At 49.5% G+C, this 14298-nt stretch overlaps 1 long non-coding RNA gene across 1 annotated transcript in view; it reads left to right on the top strand.

The window, feature by feature from the left end:
• LOC138285235 (uncharacterized) overlaps window positions 1–14298 on the top strand; it is a 41119-nt gene that overhangs the window by 9612 nt on the left and 17209 nt on the right. The window contains exon 2 of the long non-coding RNA XR_011201546.1: window positions 13923–14085. This is a non-coding gene — a long non-coding RNA (uncharacterized lncRNA). The remainder of the gene's footprint in view (window positions 1–13922; window positions 14086–14298) is intronic.

Raw genomic sequence — 14298 nt, 5'->3', positions numbered from 1 at the left:
GCAGAATGTTATAGAGTGGAAGGGTGTAGAGTGGAGTAGAGTTGATTGGCGTAGAGTGTAGTAGAGTGCCAGAGTGGATAGAGTGTTGTAGAGAGGTGGGGCGTAAAGGCCCTCATTACAACCCTGGCAGTAAATGCTGCTTACCGCTGTGCAGAAGACCGCCAACATATCACTGCGGCCGCATAATACAGACACCCACACAAGTCCGCCACACCAAAGGCCAGTGATAAACTGGCGATAACAAAACCAACACAGTCACGCCAACAGGAATACGCCCACACTACCACGAATCAACACGGCGGTCTTTCAACCGTGGTAATCCATTGGCGGTACACACCACCGCGTTCAAAATACACACACATATACAAAACACAACCACATTGGACAATTCTAAATACACACACCTGATACACATACACACACCACTCCCACACACTCCCATCACTATAAAACACACACCCACATTACCCACAAACCCATAATACCAGAAATTTGAAAGCAGGCCAGAGAATGACACTACCTAAAACAATACCAGCATCCACAGACACACAACACCATCACTTACACAACATCCATGCACCTCAAACAACACACACCAACACATCCCCTCAAACATCACAACACACACCACCTCACACATCACCCACACCACATCATGGCACCTCAACGACACCTCAGGTTCTCTGAGGAGGGGCTCGGGGTCATGGAGGGGGAAATTGTCCGGGTAGAGCCACAGCTATTCAGATCACAGGTGCAGCACACCTCCATTGCAAGGAAGATGGAGCTATGGTGCAGAATTGTCGACAGGGTCAACGCAGTTGGACAGCATCCAAGAACTAGGGATGAAAACAGGCAGAGGTGGAACGACCTACGGGGGAAGGTGCGTACCGTGGTCTCCAGACACCAGATTGCTGTACAGAGGACTGGCGGTGGACCCCCACCTCCTCCCCCACAACTAATAACATGGGAGGAGCTAGTCTTGGCAATACTGCATCCTGAGAGCCTCGCAGGAGTAGCAGGAGGACTGGACTCTGGTAAGACATATCTTTATTACCATATCCCCCACCCCACCTGCATGCCATCACATACCCCCAACCTCACCCCATCACTCCAACACCTCACATATGCCCCACGATCACAGCCCAGCCATCCCAATACAAAACCCTGCATGCAACACCAAAGCATGGACACCCATTACTAAAGCATGTCCACAACAGATACCCACACAGACCCCAAACCAACTATCATACAAGGACCAAGCCAAGAATGCAAGCACTGGAGTACAGGGTCACTCACCCATTACACACAATGGCATACACAGATGCAATAATCATGCCTTTACACCCCTACAGGACCCCTACCCAACGTCACCGGACAGGAGGTGCCAGACATAGGCAGTCCCCCCACAGAAGAGACCCACAGTGATGACAGCAGCTCTGCAAAACTGGATCAAGATGACTAGCCCAGCCCATCAGGGACCTCGGGACAGTCGGTTCCCTGACACAGTCACAAACCACACTGAACCTCCCCCCACAGGAAACACCAGCACAGCACCCACCCAGCGGGCCCATCCCTCTGTCCCCAGGACACGTCAATCAGCAGTGTGTCCACCACTAGAGGGAACCTAGGCAACCCCACAAACCCAAGAAAATCAGGGGCCTGGGGCCAGTGGCAGTGGGCACACGGTTCAGGGGACAGAAGCACAGGAAAACAGGGAAGCTGGGAGGACTGCTGTGTGACAGGGGGAGGACAGGCCCAGGGAATCCACTCTCCACGAGGCACTCTCCAACGTCATGGGAGCTTACAATCATTCCCAGAAGACGATGGCAATGGTACTGGCCAAGTTTCAGGAGACCCAGCAGCTGCAGGAGGAACACTACCTTGGGATCAGGGAGGACTTGAAGTCCATTAACAACACCCTGGTCACCATTGCAGGGGTGCTGCAAGACCTTGTCAACACCAGGCGGGACACAGTGGCACAACAAGGGGCCCCTGACACTAGCCTGGACGATGAACAGCCCTCCATCTCTGCCGGTGCTAGTGGACAGGAGGCATCGCCACAGGAACACAACACCAGCACCCCACCCCCTGCAGATGGAGAACCACCCCGCAAACGGTCCCTGAGATCCAGGAACTAGACAGAGAACATTGCAAAGACCCCCGCCAGGATATGAGACCCCCCCTGAATGTCTCCCTTCTGTCCCACTTTGTCACCCTGTCCATCCTTCAACTGCCATTGCTCCACTTCCTATGCCCCTTTGGACAATGCACCTGTGAAACAAATAGACTGGACTCCACCATGGACATTGCTCCACAATCCCCCCAGCCCATTTTAGAACCCCCTCCACTTATTTGCACAGAAATAAACACACTTCAGTCACAAAACACTCTGGAGTCAGTCTGTGCTTTCACAAACGTGTAATTGCAATAACCATGGAATATAGCATTGTAATTTTACTTGTGCACATACCGATGTAACACAGCTGTAGGCCTGGAGGAAATATAGCAGAGGGCACAAAGTGGGACCCACATCTGTGAAATGGAAAGGCAAAGTGATAAGTCAGGGTCCATACACTGAGTGAAAATGACAGACTAATGCTAGCTCCAGAAATTGTATGAGATGTGGGAGGCAGTGACATCTTCTTACCTGTGTCGCACTGGAAGTATTGCATAATTATGTTGTTTCGGTTGATGATATCCTCTTCTTCTGCCTCCTCTTCTTCACTGTCCACAGGCTCCACAGCTGCCACAAGACCACCAGCTGGCACATCCTCCTGCAGAAAAGGCACCTGTCGTCGCAAAGCAAGGTTGTGCAGCATACAGCAGGCCACGATGATCTGGCACACCTTCTCCAGTGTGCCACGGAGCGAGGGCAAGGACATTCCGCCACCTGCCAAGGTTAAAAACTTGCCCACATCTCGGAGGGAGAAGCCACCCTCTGTCCACGTACACGCCAACCTGTACGGCGCGAACACCGCCACCTGCACCACCAGCTGCACCGCCACCTGCAATGCCTCCGGCACGTCTACAGCCGCTGCGACAGTCCCCAGCCTCTTCCCCGGTGGGCAGCCGTCTGAGGCTGCAGGAGACATCCAGCTTTCTCTCTCAGCAGGTGCTGACACATGCCCCGTCGCCACGGACCCCACCGCCAGCACCCCAACCACAGACCCGCCGCCTGCACCGCCGCCACAGACCGCGCCGCCAGCACCGCTGCCACAGTCCCCAAGGCCAGCACCGCCGCCACAGACCCCGCAGCCAACACCGCTGCCACAGACCCCGCAGCCAGCACCGCCGCCACAGACCCCGCAGCCAGCAGTGCCAGCGGCCCCCGACGTCCTCAGACAGTGGCACCACCGCAGACATGCCTACCAACCCCAGTGGTTAGTCGTCCGAGGCTGGTGGAGAGTTCCAGGACCCTGGGCAGCTTCCATGAAGCATTACTGTCATCACAGTTGTCACCTGCAGGTGGAATGCGAAGCCGCAGCAGTGTGGGGTATGTTGCAGCCTCCATGGCGTATCATGCTACCTGTACCTCGGCAATCACGTGGCACACACACCCAGGTGAGGGAATTGTACCGGCCACACTGCACGTGGAGCACTCTGGGCACCAAGCCCCCTCCAGAACCAGTGGAGAAAGGCATCCACTACCTCAGTCCTTGGCAGGATGAAGCACTCTGAGCACCAAGCCCCCTCCAGAACCAGTGGAGAGATACATCCACTACCTCAGTCCTTGGCAGGATGAAGCACTCTGGGCACAAAGCCTCCTACAGAACCAGTGGAGAAAGGCATCCATTACCTCAGTCCATGGCAGGATGAAGCACTCTGGGCACCAAACCCCCTCCAGAACCAGTGGAGAAAGGCATCCACTACCTCAGTCTTTGGCAGGATGAAGCACTCTGGGCACAAAGCCCCCTCCAGAACCAGTGGAGTATCACATCCACTACCTCGGTCCTTGGCAGGATGAAGCACTCTAGGCACCAAGCCCCCTCCAGTACCAGTGGAGAAAGGCATCCACTACCTCAGTCCTTGGCAGGATGAAGCACTTTGGGCACCAAACCCCCTCCAGAACCAGTAGAGTATCACATCCACTACCTCAGTCCTTGGCAGGATGAAGCACTCTGGGCACCAAGACCCCTCCAGAACCAGTGGAGAATCACATCCACTACCTCAGTCCTTGGTAGGATGAAGCACTCTGGGCACCAACCCCACTCCAGAACCAGTGGAGACTGTTATCCACTTGAGAGACTGTGGCTTTGCACTCCCCAGTATAAAGCAGTGGGCTAACCACCCAATGGAGAGACTTGAGAGACTGTGACTTTGCACTCCTCAGGATAAAGCAGTGGGCTAACCACCCACTGGAGAGACTTGAGAGACTGTGACTTTGCACTCCTCAGGATAAACAGTGGGCAAACCACCCACTGGAGAGACTTGAGAGACTGTGGCTTTGCACTCCCCAGGATAATGCAGTGGGCAAACCACCCACTCGAGAGACTTGAGAGACTGTGGCTTTGCACTCCCCAGGATAAAGCAGTGGGCAAACCACCCACTTGAGAGACTTGAGAGACTGTGGCTTTGCACTCCCCAGGATAAAGCAGTGGGCAAACCACCCACTGGAGAGACTTGAGAGACTGTGGCTTTGCACTCCCCAGGATAAAGCAGTGGGCATGGAGCCCCCTTGTGCAGTAGTGTGTTGTGCGTTCATCTGGCTGAGGTGCCCCCCCTCCAACTCCCCTGAGGTGCCATTTTCATTTCGATCTGATGCCCCTGCAGTGTTCCCAGCGGTCCACGGACAATGATTTGCGCACTATCCGGACTTGTGTAGTTGGCGTACATAATTGCGTTTACTGGATTTTTAACTTTGATAATGATATTTCACATGATTACATTTGTTCCAAATCAATTCCTTTTGTCCTTGCGTTCTTCCAGGGAGTGGGGGGGGGCGTATGTGTACTGTTGCTGCATGTATTTGTGTGTATGGTGTTGTGAGTGGGGGTGGGGATGTTGCGTGTGTTTGTCACTCTCTTTTCCCTCCCTCCTCCCCTGTGTTGTAGGTGCAGTACTCACCATGGTCGTCGTCGCCGCCGTCGTTGGTGCTCCTGATAGAAGAGGAGGAAGACCAGCATCAGCAGACTCTGCAATTCGGGCTCCATGGCGTCCTGGTTCCTCGTGGGTTGTAGAGAGGTGAGTGTTTTCCCTTCTGTGTACTGTTTCCGCCATGTTTTTGTTCACGTTGGTTCCGCCCCGGAAAAGGTGCCGGATAGGCCTGTTGTGATAGGGTGGGCGGTACATTGTCTTCCGCCTGTCTGTTGGCGGTGTCCGCCGTGCTGTTTGTTTGTACCGCCATGGCAGTCGGAGTGTTAAAGTGGCTGTCTATGTTGGCGGTTTCCGCCACGGTCGTAATCCCATTTTTTGCCTCCGGCCTGTTTGCGGTATTACTGCCTCATTAACACCGACCGCCAGGGTTGTAATGAGGTCCATAGTGTCATGGAGTTGTGTAGAAGAGTGGAGTGGCATAGAGTGTAATAGAGAAGACTAGATTGTCATAGAGTGGAGTAGTGTAGGAGAGTAGGATGACATAGAGTGGAGTAGAGTGTTGTACTGTTGAGTGGCGTGGAGTGTCATAGAGTGTCATAGGGTGGAGTGGCTTGGAGTGGGGTAGTGGTGTGGAGCAAAATGGAGTACTGTGTTGTAAGGTGGAGCAAAGTGGAATGGAGTGGTATAGAGGGAGTTGCAGTGAGCATCATAGAGTGTAGTGACACAGAGTAGAGTAGAGTGGCAGAGAGCACAGTGGTGTAGAGTACAGTGACATAGAGTAGACTGTTTCAGAGTAGAGTGAAGTGGTGTAGAGTGGAGTAGTGCAGAGTAGAGGGGAGTGGTGATGGGTAGAATACAGAGGTGTAGACTAGAGTAGTGTAGAGTGCAATGGCATAGAGTAGAGTGGTGTATAGTGGAGTTGTGCAGGACAGATTAGAGAGGAGTAGAGTGGAGTCATGTAGAATGTAGTGGCATAGAGTGCATTGGTGCAGAGTGTGATAGAGTCGTGTAGAGTTAAATGGTGCAGAGCAGGGTGCAGTGGCATAGAGTGCAGCCTTGCAGAGTAGATTGTTGTAGAGTGCTGTGTCGTAGAGTGCATTGGCAGAGAGTAAAGCAATGTAGAGTTGAATGGTACAGAGTAGAATGGTGTAGAGACCAGTGGTGCAATGTACATTGGCATAGAGCGCAGTAACTTAGAGTTCAGTGGTGTAAAGTGGCAGAGCATGCAGTGAAGTAGAGTGCTGCAGAGTAAAGTATAGTGGTGTAGAGTGCAATGGAGTAGAGTAGTTGTTGTAGAGTGCATTGGTTTTGAGTAAAGTGGTGTAGAGTGCATTGCACAGAGTGCAATGGCATAGAGTGCTGCAGAGTGGAGTGGTATAAAGAGGCACAGCATAGAGTGCAGTGGTGTAGAGAAGAGTGGTGCAGAGTGAAGTAGAGTGCCATAGAATGCATTGGCATGGAGCGCAGTGGCATAGAGTGGTGCAGAGTAGAGTGGAATGGTATAGAGAGGTGCAGTGTAGAGTGCAGTGGTGTAGAGTAGAGTGGTGCAGAGTGGAGTAGAGTGCCTTAGAATGCAGTGGCAAATAGTATATTGTTTCAGAATAGAGTGAAGTGGCGTGCAGTAGAGTGGGGCAGGGTAGAGTGCAGTAGCACAGAGTACTGGCATAGAGTGCACTGGCACACAGTGCTGTGGCACACAATACAGTGTTGCAGAGCAGATCGGAATAGAGTGGAGTCAAGTAAAGTGGAGTCGTGCAGAGTAAAGTGACTTGGCCTAGACAGGAGAGACTGGAGTGGTGTAGAGTGCTTTGGTGGTACAGTGCATTGGAGAAGAGGGTGGTAGAGTGTTGTAGAGCAGAATGGAGCAGAGGAGAGTGAGGTGGCATAGAGTGCAGTGGCACAGAGTAGAGTAGCGTAGAGTGGAGTAGAGTTCAGTGGCAGAAAGTGCAGTATTTCAGAGTAGAGTGTGATAGAGTGCAAAGTGTAGAGTGCATTGGTGATGGGTGCAGTGGTGTAGTTTGTTGCAGAGTAGAGTATAGTGGTGTACTGTGTAGGGGTGCATAGTAGATTGGTACAGAGTGCAGGGGTGTAGAGTGCATTGGTTTTTAATAAAATGGTTTAGAGTGCATTGGCGTATAATGCAGTGAAATAGAGTGCAGCAACGTAGAATCAAGTGGCATAGAGTGGAGTGGAGCAGGGTAGACTGCAGTGGCGCAGAGAGGAGTGACATAGAGTGGAAATGAGCAGAGGGGAATAGAATGGTGTAGAGTGCAGTGGCATAGAGTAGAGTGTCATAGAGAGCAGTGTTGGAGAGTGCAGTGGTGAGGAGTACAATAGAGCGGCTTAGAGTGAATTAGCTTAGAGTTCAGTGACGTAGAGTAGAGTGCTGTAAAGTATGGTGGTGTACAGTGCATTGGCATAGAGTGCAGTATAGTGGCACAGGGTAGAGTGGTGCAGAGTAGAGTGCAGTGGCATAGAGTGCAGTGCTGCAGAGTAGATTGACATTGAGTGAAGTGGCATAGAGTGGAGTGGTGCAGAGTAGAGTGGGTGGTGCAGGGTGGAGTGCAGTGGCATGGAGTGATGCATAGTAGAGAGGCATAGGTTGTAATGGCATAGAGTGCATTGGCGTAGAGTGGCGTACATTTGAGTGGGGCAGAGTAGAGTGCAGTGGCATAGAGTACAGTGGCAGAGAGTTCAGTGGCAAAGAGTGCAGTATTCCAGAGCAGACTGTGATAGAGTGCAGTGGTGTATAGTAGGGTGGCATAAAGAGCATTGGTATGGGATGCAATGGCATAGAGTAGAGTGTTGCAGAGAGGAGCTGCATAGAGAGCTGTGGCAGAGAGTACAATGGTGTGGAGTGCAGTTGGCTTAGAGTACAGTGGTATAAAGTGTCACAGAGTAGAGCATAGTGGCATAGAGTGCATCGATGCAGAGTAGATTGGCATAGAATGCAGTGGCATAGAGTGCATTGGTTTTTAGTAAAGTGATGTAGAGGGCATTGGTCTAGGGTGCACTGTTTAGAGTAGAATGCAGTGGTAAAGAGTAGAGTGGTGCAAAGCTGAGTGCTCTGGCACCAAGTGCAATGGTGTCTAATGCAGTGGTGTAGAGTAGATTATTTCAGAGTAGAGTGGAGAGGTGCATGGTAGAGTAGTGGCATAGGGTGCAGTGATGCAGAGTAGATAAGAGTGGTGTTGAATGGGTTGGCATAGAGTGCACTGGAGTAGGGTGGAGTGGTACAGGGTAGGCATAGAGTGGTGTACAGTTGGGTGGGGCTGAGTAGAGTGCAGTGGCATAGAGTGCACTGGCAGAGAGTTCAGTGGCAAACAGTGCAGTATCCCAGAGCAGACTGTGACAGAGTGCAGTGGTGTGTAGTACGGTGGCATAAAGGGCAATGGCATGGGATGCAATGGCGTAGAGTAGAGTGGTGCAGAGAGGAGCTGTATTGAGAGCAGTGGCATAGAGTACATTAGTGTAGAGTGCAGTGGTATAGAGTGAAGTGGTGAAGAGTGGAGTGGTTTAGAGGGCAGTGGCGAAGGGTCCAGTGGCACAAAGTAGAGTGGTGTGGGATAGGGTGCATTGGCATAGAGTAGAGTGGTGTAGAGTAGAGAGGTGTAGAGTGGTGCAGAGTAGAGAGTGCAGTCACCCAGTGTGGAGTGATACAGAGTGGAGTGGTGCAGAGTAGAGTGCAGAGGCAAGGAGTGGTACACAGCAAAGTGGAGTAGGGTAAAATGGAGAATGTATGGTGTGGTAGAATCGCCCCAAAAATTGCTTCATTTGTGCTGTCCTTGTTCTGGTATGTTCTGAAATATCTGCACAGTTAATTTACAGACATTTAAACTGTGTTGTGTGGTAGAAAAAAAAATAACACTGTACCGCCTTCCCTCCAGGACACCCCCAGTAGCCAGCATGATTGTGACATAAATCTCACTTTGGAATCTGAGAAACAAAAGTAAACAACAAGCTCCCTGGAAAGACAGAGTCTGACGTCTGACCTATGCCTTTGAATGCACACAAAATGTGAGAAGATAAGAACAAGGAATAAAGGCCCGTTTACAGACATCCAGCACTGGTGAAAGAATACAGCAAATAAGGTTTGGGCAAGGGAAGAGACAAACTCAAACTGGACACCCTAAAACAAATAGTGCCAGCAAATATAAAGTACGCAAATGTGTGTTATATAATAACAAAGCCAATGGTAAGCAATGGGCGGAATTCATTCCCAGGGAAGCTTTCTTAACCCCTTCGCAGCCAAGGACATAACGGTTATGTCCTTGGCTGTGGCGCTGAGGCGCCAAGGACGTAACAGTTATGTTTTTGGACTGGCTCATGGGGGGGGGGTCGCTAATGCTCCCCCCATGAGCATCACCTTGGCATCCTCAGGGCAGGGATGGAAGGGGAATCGCTTCCCCTTCCACCCCGCCCCCTGTGGCATCTGATGATGTCAGCGCGCGATTGCGCGCTGACCTCATCAGAGGCCTACCACCTCAGCGTGGATAAGAGGGAAAATGCAAAAGTGTTTCTCCTCCGATCACGTGGAGGGGGCGAGAGAGGCATGAATGGAGAGTAAAGGCCTTTCCTCTCCTTTCATCTGTCTCTGAGCAATTCTGGTGCCCGATCGCGATGCGATCGGGCAGCAGAATTGCCACTAGACACAGGGAATTTAAAAATATATATATTTATACATAAGGGGAGGTGCCCCTTGGGCATTGGGCGCTCCCCAGGGGAGCAAAATATTTTTAGGCCTTTTCTGCCCTATTATAATTAGGCCGATCTGACCCCGGGGGTGGGGGGGGGGCAGAAACCCTAGACACCAGGGATCTTTTTTTTGTGTATGTTTTTAACTTTTTTTATATGTGAGGAGCGACCCCTTAGGCAAGGGTTGCTCCCCTGGGGGTAAAATAAACTCTAGACAATTTCTGCGCCCCTTGGAGGCAGATCGGCCTATTTTTATTAGGCCAATCTGCCCCCAAAGGGAGCAGAAACCACTAGACACCAGTCATTTTTGTTTTTTGGTCAGTGAGGGGAGTGACCCCTTAGGCAAGGGTCGTTCCCCTGGGGGGAGGGGGCAAATTTGTTTTAGGTCATTTCTGCCCCCCTTAGGGGCAGATCGGCCTATTGTAATTAGGCTGATCTGCCCCCAGGGATTTTTTCTTTTTTGTTTTTTTATGTGGGGAGCTGGGCTTTAGGCCATTTCTGCCCCCCTTGGGGGTGGATCAGCCTATTTTTATTAGGCCAATATGGGGGAGGGGTCAGAAACCACTAAGGCACCAGGGATTGGTGTGTGTGAATGTGTGTGTTTTGTTTGGGGGGCAGATCTTGGCCAAGGGTCGCTCCCCATGGGGGCACATTACTGTTGGCCGTATCTGCCCCCAAGGGGGGGCAGAAAGCCCACCAGAGACCCCCACACCAAATAAATGGGGTCAAAGTTGTTATGCCCACCAGTGGGCAGATGGGGCAATTACCCCCGATTAACACCCTGGGGGGAGCAGAAAGTCTACTAGATACCAGGGAATGACAAAAAAAACAAAAAATAGGGGGTTGGTGGCTACCAACCAGTATGGGCCTGGTTATGGCCCCACCCCAGCTGAAGGGGGTAACAGTCTTTCAGCTCTCCCCCGCACACTAAAACATGTTATCCCACGACAAGCAAGATGACATTTGATTATTTAGGGCTTTGGTTTTACATTTGGGCCATGAGAGCTTGGCTAACTCTCAAAATCGCCCCACTTAGAATGGTGAGGGCTGCACTTTTTGGACTTTGGGATGCTGCCATGTAGAAAAATCCACAAGACCTAGGCACATCTGAAAACTAAACATCTGGGTGGTTCCAGGGTGGTGCGCTTCACATGCACCCGCACCATTTTCTTACCCCCAATGCCCTGCAAACCTCCAACTTTGATGGAAATCACACATTTTCCCACATTTTTGTGATGGAACCTTCCGGAATCTGCAGGATTCCACAAAATTCCTACCACCCAGCATCGTCTCATCTATACCGATAAAAATTCTGCCCCACTTGTCAGCCTAAAAATGTTTTTTTTCAAACTGCCCTTTTGGACCCGCTTTGGTTCCCCCTCAATTTTGACATGTTTCTGGCTCTTCCCTGTCATAGGCACTTGGCCCACCTACACAAGTGAGGTATAATTTTTACCGGGAGACTGATGGGAATGTTCGGTGGTAGGAAATTTGTCCCGGTGCGGTGATCCCACACAGAAATGTGGGAAAAAATTGATTTTTTTTTAGCTAAATTTGAGGTTTGCTGAGGATTTTGGGTAAGACAACACTGGGGGATCCATGCAAGTCACACCTCCCGGGACTCCCTTGGGTTTCTAGTTTTCTGAAATGTCTGGGTTTGGTAGGTTTCCAGGTATGGCTGCTGAGCCCAGAACCAAAAATGCAGGTGTCCCCCCCCCCAATCCCTCCCACAAAAACAGGTAGTTTTTTTATAGGATAATTTTGATGTGTCCACATAGTATTTTGGGGCATTTCCTTTTGTGGGCACTAGGCCTACCCACACAAGTGAGGTACCATTTTTATCTGGAGACTTGGGGGAACGCAGGGTGGAAGGAAATTTGTGACTTCTCTCAGATTCCAGAACTTTCTGTCACCGAAATGTGAAGAAAAGTATTTTTTTTGCCAAATTTTGAGGTTTGCCAAGGATTCTGGGTAACAGAACGTGGTGAGAGCCTCACAAGTCACCCCATCCCGTATTCCCCTAGGTGTCTAGTTTTTAAAAATGCACAGGTTTGGTAGTTTACCCTAGCTGCCGGCTGAGCTAGAGGCCAAAATCCACAGCTTGGCACTTTGCAAAAAACAGCTGTTTTCTTTGGGGAAATGTGATGTGTCCATGTTGTGTTTTGGGGCATTTCCTGTTGCGAGCACTAGGCCTACCCACAGAAGTGAGGTACCATTTTTATCAGGAGACTTGGGGAAACGCTGAGTGGAAGGAAATTTGTGTCTCCTCTCAGATTCCAGAACTTTCTGTCACCGAAATGTGAGAAAAAAGCGTTTTTTTTGTTCACATTGTGAGGTTTGCAAAGGATTCTGGGTAACAGAACCTGGTGAGAGCCCCACAAGTCACGCCATCCCATATTGCCCTAGGTTTCTAGCTTTAACAAATGCACAGGTTTGGTAGGTTTTCCTAAGTGCCGGCTGAGCTAGAGATCAAAATCCACAGCTAGGCACTTTCTAAAAAACACATAGGTTTTCAATGTAAAAATGTGATGTGTCCATGTTGAGTTTCCTGTCGCAGGCGCTAGGCCTACCAACGCAAGTGAGTTACCATTTTTATTGGGAGACTTGGGGGAACACAGAATAGCAGAACAAGTGGTACTGCCCCTTGTCTTTCTCTACATTATTTGCTTTCAAATGTAAGACAGTGTGTAAAAAAAGACATTTAGTTGAGAAATGCACTGTAATTCACATGCTAGTACGGGGACCCCAGAATTCAGAAATGTGCAACTAACTACTGCTTCTCAAAACCTTGTGCCCATTTTGGAAATACAAAGGTTTTCTTGATACCTATTTTTCACTCTTTATATTTCACCAAATGAATTGCTGTATACCCGGTATAGAATGAAAACCCATTGCAAGATGCAGCTCAAGTTCTAGGTATCTAGGGTTCTTGATGAACCTACAAGCCCTATATATTCCCACAACCAGAAGAGTCCAGCAGACGTAACGGTATATTGTTTTAACAAATCTGACATCGCAGGACAAAGTTACAGAGTAAAACGTGGAGAGAACTAGCTTGTCTTTTCACCTCAATTTCAATAGTTTGTAATTTAGCTGTTATTTTCTGTAGGAAAACTTTGTAGGATCTACACAAATGACCCTTTTCTGAATTTAGAATGTTGTCTACTTTTCAGAAATGTTTAGCTTTCCGGGATCCTGCATTGGTTCCACTCCCATTTCTGTCACTAACTGGAAGGAGGCTAAAAGCACAAAAATAGTAAAAATGGGTATGTCCCAGTAAAATGACAAAATTGTCTTGAAAAATGTGGTTTTCTGATTCAAGTCTGCCTGTTTCTGAAAGCTGGTGATTTTAGCACTGCAAATCCTTTGTTTGTGCCATTTTCAGGGAAAAAAACACAAGCCTTCTTCTGCAGCCCTTTTCCCCCATTTTTTAAAACAAAATGAAATCTTTGCTCTATTTTGGCTAATTTCTTGGTCTCCTTCAGGGGAACCCACAAACTCTGGGTACCTCTAGAATCCCTAGGATGGTGGAAAAAAGGACACAAATTTCACATGGTAGCTTATGTGGACAAAAAGTTATGAGGGTCTAAGCGTGAACTGCTCCAGATAGCCAAAAAAAGGCCTGGCACCTGAGGGGGAAAAAGCCTGGCAGCAAAGGGGTTAATGTCCCCAAGATGTTGGTAGCAACCAGACAGCTGTGCTGTCTAGTAGGCTTTGACCTAAACAGGACTGAAAATGCTCCTGCCCATTGAGGAAAATCCCAGGCAAAAAATAAATGGCAGCCTTGGCACTCTGGGGAGCTTGGTGGTCACTTCAAATTATCTTGAGGGTGATATAAAATAGATGGTAAAAAGGAAATCAGTTCTGACAAGTCTCAAATTATAAAAAGAAAGTATACTGTATATCAGCAGAGGAGGCTGTTGAAGGCCAGACAGAGGAGCTGAGTCTTCAGTGATTTCCTGAACTTGAAAAGCTGCTTTTCGAGCAAACGTTATAAAGGATGCCGTGGAGCCAAAGTATTAAAATACAAATTATATTATTTCATCTGATCCTCTGTTCACTCATTATAAGAAATTAGGATACTAACCTTCATATCCTATTCATGTTTCCAGTGAGTCCATAAGTTCAGTCATGGCTCAAACTCTCTGTTCCCATTTGTACCCATTATCAAATTCTGACTTTGGTTTCCCTAGGTTCTTGTTCATCCATTCTGTATTCCACTGTGCACTGGAGCAAAGAAGAGGCTTCTGTTGGGTAACCCTCAAGATCTGCTACTATCCTCCCTCTCCAGTGACCTATTGTTTAACCTCTTCCATTACGAAAAGCCCACTTGCCAGGAAGAAGGGCTTCTGTCAGGTAACCACCACGGTCTACTACTCTCCTCCCGGTCACTCTTCCTGTTCTGAGTTTAACTATTCGCCCAGGGGTTGTTCCTCCCTTGTCCTACTCTACTCTAGTCATGATTTGTGGGCTTGGAGGATAGCCTAAATAGCGCAGGTATGACTCTGTCGTCCCGTTCCCATTAAGAGTGTGTCCCTGCACAGGCCTGCAAGAGCAGACATGGTATCT

This window comes from Pleurodeles waltl, chromosome 1_1, assembly GCF_031143425.1.
Source record: "Pleurodeles waltl isolate 20211129_DDA chromosome 1_1, aPleWal1.hap1.20221129, whole genome shotgun sequence".
Taxonomy (NCBI): Eukaryota; Metazoa; Chordata; class Amphibia; order Caudata; family Salamandridae; genus Pleurodeles; species Pleurodeles waltl.
This window is presented reverse-complemented; position numbering and strand designations above follow the sequence as displayed.